This window comes from Canis lupus, chromosome 10 (assembly GCF_048164855.1).
Source record: "Canis lupus baileyi chromosome 10, mCanLup2.hap1, whole genome shotgun sequence".
NCBI classification, from domain to species: domain Eukaryota; kingdom Metazoa; phylum Chordata; class Mammalia; order Carnivora; family Canidae; genus Canis; species Canis lupus.
The window spans coordinates 2,221,450-2,229,298 of record NC_132847.1 but is presented as its reverse complement, the minus strand read 5'-3'; the positions used below and the strand labels follow the sequence as shown (position 1 = coordinate 2,229,298).

At 44.1% G+C, this 7,849-nt stretch overlaps 1 pseudogene; it reads left to right on the top strand.

Moving 5' to 3' along the window:
* Positions 1 to 334: 334 nt before the first annotated feature.
* Positions 335 to 2,648, top strand: LOC140642010 (non-histone chromosomal protein HMG-14 pseudogene; annotated as a pseudogene).
* The last annotated feature ends 5,201 nt before the right edge of the window (positions 2,649 to 7,849 follow it).

Genomic DNA, 7,849 nt, shown 5'->3' with positions numbered 1-7,849 from the left:
CAGAGGGACTACTGGGGCCTTGTTAGCTGAGGTCAAGTGGCCATGGTAAGGACCAGCAGGTGGGGCTCCAGCCAGGGTGAGGGAGCTTAATCAGTGGGGGGGTCACCACCAAGGATAGCCACAAAGCCACCCTGTTGGCAGTGCTCAGACCCTTAATTATTTTCTCCTAAAAACACAGCTGGGAAGTGAATGATCAGTGGCCTTAGGGACGGGTGTTGCCCAGATGGCCTTTTTGTCAGCCATCCCAGCATAACAGGATTTTTCGAGATGGTCTTGTCAGTAGCAGACGAGGAAAATGAGCTGTGTGTTACTTGTTTGCAGAATGAGTCAGACTATGGCGGGCTATAGGGACACTGGGGCCTTCTGGGCCAACCCGCCCATTGGACAGATGGGGAGAGGGGCCAGAGAGGCCGGATGCATCATGCATTCATGTGGCATGGCTGCGACCCTCGAGCTGCCACCAGCTGGTGCTGGCAGGGGGCCTTCAGGTGGAGCCACTCTCAGGGTTAGCACATGCTCCATTAACCCCCAAGCCTACACACAGCCTATGCTGGTTCAGGATGTTATCAAAAGGGCCCAGCTTTTCTGGGCAGTTTGTGTGTGTGTGTGTGTGTGTGTGTGTGTGTGTGTGTGTGTGTGTCTGTACATGTGTATATGTGTGTGTCAACAAAGAACAAGGAAGAGGCCAGGAGATAGTGTGAAAGACTTTGGGGCCGTGCCCAGAGATCTGAGCTCCATTCTCTAGTGAGCATAAGAAGTCTCTTGTCCCCTCTTCCAGGCCCTTGGTGTTCCCTTAGCCTGGAAGCCTCCCCCTAGTCCCAAATGGCCACACAGGGCTAGTCCATGTCCCCTCCCAGAAAAGCTCCTCTCCCCAGTGCCCCTATTGAAAGTGGCCACCTAATGGTCCTGGCTCCTTGACTGACAATGAGCACCTGCCAGGTGCTTCCTGGCTTTGGTCACCGCACTGCCTTTGCGACAACAGGGCCAACTGAGTAAGTCCATAGATAACCTCCCTGCCAGCATCTTTCTCCCCTTGCTGCACTGGAGGGAGGACCTAGCAGGCCCTGGGCTGCAGCTGGAATCTGAGGGGTAGCTTCTGGGCCTGAGAGAGAGACTGCACATCCCGACTGGATGGCCTCGTCTCTCTGGTGTCACCCACTGAGAAGATGCAAAGCTCAGGACAGGGCTGAGAAGAACTGCCCAGCAGCCTCTTTCTGTGGAAAGCCTGTTCCTCTAGGGCAAGAAATGGTGCTTCTCCTAGCCTGCTGGGTTAGGATTGACTCCCTACTCTGTCCCTAAGGACCTTAAAGCCTAGCCCTTTCTAGACTTGTGTTTTTTCATATGTGAAACGGGAATGATACTCTAGCTGGGTGAGCTGTTGTGAGGAGAAAGACAATGAGAGAAGGTGTCAGGAACACACATGGGATACCAGTACAATAAAAGCATAGTAAAAACAAAACAAAACTTGGCGGCCGCAGCAGCTCGGGCGGCGGGAGGAGTGTCAGCGGCCCAGGCAGCCCAGCCTCGCGGAGGCTCTCGGCGCCCGCACGAGGCCCAAGAGGAATGTCACCGAGGGCGCGGCCAAGGAGGAGCCCAAGAGGAGGTCAGCGAGGTTGTCAGCTAAACCTGCTCCCACAAAAGTGGAAACGAAGCCAAAAAAGGCGGCAGGAAAGGATAAATCTTCAGACAAAAAAGTGCAAACAAAGGGGGAAGAGGGGAGCAAAGGGAAAACAGGCTGAAGTGGCTAACCAAGAAACGAAAGAAGACTTACCTGCAGAAAACGGAGAAACCAAGAACGAGGAGAGTCCAGCCTCCGATGAAGCGGAGACAAAGAAGCCAAGTCTGATTAATACCATATACCATGTCTTATCAGTGGTCCCTGTCTCCCTTCTTGTACAATCCAGAGGAAGATTTTTATCAACTATTTTGTAAATGCAAGTTTTTTAGTAGCTCTAGAAACATTTTTAAGAAGGAAGGAATCCCACCTCCTCCCATTTTTTAAGTGTGAATGCTTATTTTTAAGAGGTGAAATCATTTGCTGGTTGTTACTTTTTTGGTACAACCAGAAAATAGTGGGATATTGAATGTGGGAGGCTTTGATTGTTTTGGGTGTCAGCTCAACATTCCATAGACGGGGTAGTTTTTATATCCTATAATAAATACCAAGCATACTAAATGGCAATTTGGAGTCAGTCGTGCATTTAATATGTCTTGAACATTTTTTAAATTTCTTCTATTCCCATGTTGTTTTTGGTAGAATTGTTTCCTAAAGAAAACCACTCCTAGATCTTGACTCTCCTTGTCAGAATTCTTGTGCACTCTGTAACATCTTGGTTGTGGTAGTCCAGTTTTTCTAGTAACTGTTAATGTGCTGTGCAAGATTGAAAATTTGAATATGTAGTGTATATGATATTAAATTGTGAATTAATGGGACTTAACAAAGTAACAGTGTATCAAAATTTGAAAATATTGGTACTTGATATACTGTTAAGGAAAATTTGCCTCCAAATTTTAAGCTGGAAGGTCACTGGAATAACTTTTAGAATCACAACTACATGATTTTTTAGATTTTCGGTACGTACGTTAAGAATTGTGTACAAATTGAAATGTCTGTACTGATCCTCAGAACAACCAATAAAAAAATTATGAAAGAAAAAAACCTTGAAAGTAAAAATCAAAATCCTTCTAAATAATCCTAGGGCAGAAGAGGGAGTAGAACTGGAGCTGTTTAAGAACATTCACATGAAAACCTGGGGGATGCATACAAAGTGGTATTCAGAGGAATGTTCATAGCCTTAAAAACATCGTTTAGAATATGAGAAAGAAGACAATAATGATGCTGAGACAACAGGTGTCGACTTGGGACTATCTGACCCACAAGTCGATCACAGGGTCACTCTACATTCACACGACCCCAGAGGAGGGAGGGGTCCTGTTAGCCAGATGCAGGCAAGTGTGGAATCTCGAATTAACAGAGATTATACCAGAACTCTGTTAAAATCAAACCGAAGCCTGGTGGATTCAAATTAAGTTTACTTATAGAAAAAAACAAGCCAAGTTATATTATGTACCCATCAGGGTTCCTGTGGTTTAAGATAATACCTTCAAATTGGATACCTGAGAAGATTTTTGTAAAAGGGCCCTTTGTGGATGTGTGGACAGTGTGGAGGGAAACAGCAGGCAGGGCTCTGGTGCTAATAAGAGCAGGGGCCCATTACTGTGCCTGGGCCTGATGGGGTAAAGGGAGGGAGAAGCTTCTGGAACTCTGAGACTGGAAGGGCCACGTGGAGAAGGTTGTCCAAGAGAAGCTGTGACCTTTGGCTGTGGGAGACTAACTCTGAAGGAAAGATCTCACTTCCTTCTCTGCCTCCCATCTCCTGCTAAATGTCTTCCATTTCTGGAAGTCAGAGGAACAGAGAACGCTTGAGGTAGCCGGAACAGATATATGACAGGGATGGAAGTGGGTGGAGAGGGGCCCTACAGGGGCAAATGGAAACCATCTCAAACATCCCACCCCTTTTTGGCCTCAGCATCCATTCTCTCAGAGAACACTGTGTCTCCACAGGGGACCCCAATAGTTATAGCAGGGATTGGGCAATTTTTACTTTCTTTTCTTAATTGAGATATAAGTAACATATCACATCATATAAGTTTCAGGTATACAATATAATGATATTCAACATATCATTGTGAAATAATGTGATTATTTGTGAAATTGTGATTATGATTGTGGAATAATCATTACAATAAATCTACTTAACATCCATCACCTGGGACACCTGGGTGGCTCAGCAGTTGAGTTATCTGCCTTCGGCCCAGGGCATGGTCCTAGAGTCCTGGGATCAAGTCCCACGTCCGGCTCCCTGCATGGAGCCTGCTTCTCTCTCTGCCTGTATCTCTGCCTCTCTCTCTCTCTCTCTCTCTCATGAATAAATAAATAAAATTAAAAAAAAAACCATCAGCATGCATAGTTACAATTTTTTTCTTGTAATGAAAACTTTAAAGATCTACTCTCTAGCAACTGTCAAATATGCAATACATTAACTATTGTCATTATGCTGTACATTGTATTCTCAAAACTTATTTATTTTATAACCTTTCTCCATTTCTCCCACCTTACCCCCACCTCCAGCAATCATCTACTTGTGCTCTGTATCTATGAGTTTTTGTTTTGTTTTGTTTTTAGATTCCACATATGGTAAGCTCATACTATATTTGTCTTTCTCTGTCTGACTTACTTTGCTTAGTATGATATCCGTAAGACCCATCCATATTGTGCAAGTGGCAAGATTTACTTCTTTTTATGGCTGAATAATACTCCATTGTGTATATATACCAAATTGCTATCCATTCACCCACTGATGAGCACATAGCCTGCTTCCATATCTTGTCTACTATAAACAATGCTGCAGTGAACATGGTGGGGCGTACATCTTTTTGAGTTCATGTTTTCATTTCCTTTGGATAATTACCAGAAGTGGAATTGCTGGATCATATAGTAGTTCTATTTTTAATGTTTTGAGGAACCTCCATAGTGTTTTCAATAGTGACTGCACCAATTTATATTCCCACAACAGTGCATGAGGGCTCTTTTTTCTTTACATCCTCACTAACCTAACGTTTTCTATAAAGCATCAGATAACGGATATTTAAGCTTGTGAGCCATACTGTTCTTGTAATTTGACTTTGCTGCAATAGCCATGGATGATACATAAACTCAGGAGACTTGAGTTGGCAACTAGGGCTCCTTCTTCCACTGCTCATTCCGCATTCCCCTTATCCTCTGTCAGTACCTTAATCAGGTAGTGTTATTTATCTGGTGGTTCTTTTCCAAATCTTTACTCTTATAGCATGAGTCCTTTCTTAGTGAGCCCATCTTTTTTGGGTTGTATGCTTTCCACTGACCAGTACTACTAGGCCAGGGGTACTAGAAGGCACCCAGGGAATCTCTTAGGTTCATACAAAGTTCTTGCTCCCACTGCCTACAACAATCCAATTTCTTTCTCATAATTGGGGTCAGCTCCCTTCCTAGTACAGAGACCACTTCAATCTGCTTGTTGGTTCAGTAAATGGAGAGCCCACATAGCAGGAAGCGCTCTCAGCTTCCAGTGGTAGAAACCATAACTGTATTCCTCCCTGAATGTCAGGACCTATTAGGTCTCATGGGTCTAAGGTGATTGGGAGAGAATGTAAGTCTTCTTTAGGAAGATGTCAGTGAAATGGTGAGGGGGAAACGCTCCCATTTCCACTGCTGGTTCTCAAGCCTGTGAACTCTGTGTATGGGGGAGATGGCACCATATTTGGTCATCAGTTTGATGCATATACACACTTTGTAGGCTCGCACTCCAGCCTCAATAGGTATTGTCCTCCAGATGGTATCCTTTCTTTTTCTTAAGATTTTATTTATTTATTCATGAGAGACAGAGAGAGAGAGAGAGAGAGAGGCAGAAACATAGAGGGAGAAGCAGGATATTCATAACCCAGTGTGGGACTCGATCCCCAGACTGGGATTATGCCAAGTCAAAGGCAGATGCTCAACCGCTGAGCTACCTAGGTATCCCCGCCGCCACCAGATGGTATCTTAATGGAGCATTTGGGCAGTTCTTCCAGAAGCCAGCTGCTTCTTGGTGATGGGGTATGTGGGAGCCCACTGGCACACCTTTGGTGTAAAATGCATTCCTTGTTTTGAGGCCATGTTGTGTGGGATACCATCAGTAGATAATGCGGTCTCTGAGTTTATCAGTGGTGGTGCTGCAGAAGCTCTACAAGCCGGGAAGGCAAAGAGGCTTTTGGAGTGTGCATCATTCCAGGTGACACGAGGTGTAGCAACGGACCTCTACTTTGAAGCCAAGATCCCTGGACCCTTAGAAACTTTGCTGATGGGGGAATACCAGTGTTTCCTACAGCTTCCCTCCTACCCTCTGCAAACTGTGTCTCACTAGGGCTTCCCCCTCCGGCCTCAGGCCCTGCACCTGCATTCCCATTCTTAGCTCAAAACTTCCCGCTGTCCCTAGCTTTCTCAAATGTGCTTCTCAAACTGTCTGTGGGGAGAGGTCATTCGAAAAAATTTTCAATCTCCTGCAGACCGATCCTTATATAAATACAATAAAAATGACTTACTTAAAAAAAAAAAAGAAATTTAAGAGCAAGACATACAAAGTATTAGATTCAATACACATAAAATTACTTTTTAGTAAGTATAATCAGAACAAACAGCAAGGGGAAGAAACTATTAAAATGACAGAAGCTGTATATTTCACTGAAAGCGTAGATAGATGATTAATACAAAGAATCATAATTATGTTAATTACTTTCATCATTCTGCAACTGTAAGTAAACAAAAAGAAGCCCAATGATGATTCCTAGTTTTGAAGTTTTAATGGACTAGCTTCCTCCTTGTTAATTTATTAGATAAACCAAATTGACCAGTGCTATTAAATTTAGTAACTTTAATGATAAAGAAACTAGTCTCACACAGAGATGTGTTGGCAGAAATGAGTGTAGAAATTGCAAAATGAATCTCAAGATACCTCTCTTCTGCCTTTGGCTCAGGACATGATCCCGGGGACCTGGGATCGAGTCCCACATCAGGCTCCCTGCAGGGAGCCTCCTTCTGCCTATGTCTATGCCTCTGTGTGTGTGTGTGTCTCATGAATAAATAAATAAATAAATTAATTAATAAATAAAATAAAATGGAACAAGTAATGGGTTTAAAGAAACAAAACAGATGAACACAGGGGAAGGGAAGGGAAAATAAGATGAAATCAGAGAGGGAGACAAACCATAAGAAACTCTTAACTCTGGGAAACAAACTGAGGGTTGCTGGAGGGGAGGTGGGGGGATGGGGTAACTGGATGATGGGCATTAAGGAGGGCACGTGATATGATGAGCACTGGGTGTCATATGCAACCTATGAATCACTAAATTCTACCCCTGAAACTAATACTACACTATATGCTAACTAAGTTGAATTTAAACAAAAAATTTTAAAAATGCATCTCCAAATCCTCAGTAGCACTAGTCCCAGCAATTAATTCTATAGATTATGGAATTTAAATTATCTTTTAAAGAAAGAAGTGGATTCCATATTTTAAATATGTTCATATCTTAAAACTCCATACCTAGTGACATGGTCGTGCTACATATATCAAGGACATGCTTGCAACACGTGCCATATGCCATGTGACTCTGAAAAGGCCCAAACAGATCTTCTGTCCTGTGCAGTAAAAGCACTGGTCACACTCTCAGATGTACTTCAATGTCGTAGCTGGACCAAAATGCTGCAAAAGTTTCCAGATTTATCAACTTATCTCACCTCTGACCAGCAACAAGCAGTCAGTGCCTGGCACCAGTCCATAGACTAGGCCACATTTTGACAAGTGATGCTCCAGGGTCATTACTATTCCTTGGGCCATGGTTGCTATAGCAACTGAGTGTCATAGCCAGTCGATGCTCCAATGCCTTGCCCTCCACCTATGCTTATCGCACGCCACCACCAGCTCTCCTTTGGGGAATCACAATGCCACTGGGTGCCAGAATTCCATGTCCCCTTTCTCCTAGCCAGGAGGGGGTGATCTGTGTGTTCTTCAAATAGCTAAACAACAGAATCCCAGAGACCATTCCAAGGATAAGTTTCCTGAAGCACATTCAAATGGGTTAGGTTTAATAAATGAGCTCTATGGAGGTGTGGAGAGGGTGTAGGAAAACTGTGAGGGACAGTGCAGGGCCCTAGCTGGTAATAGCCAGATGCCTGTCAGTGCGGAGGGTGGTGCCATTATCAGAAACCTGGGAAGGAAGGGGCTTTGTGGAGAGGCCACCAGCCAGGAACCATGACCTCTGGCAAAGGAAC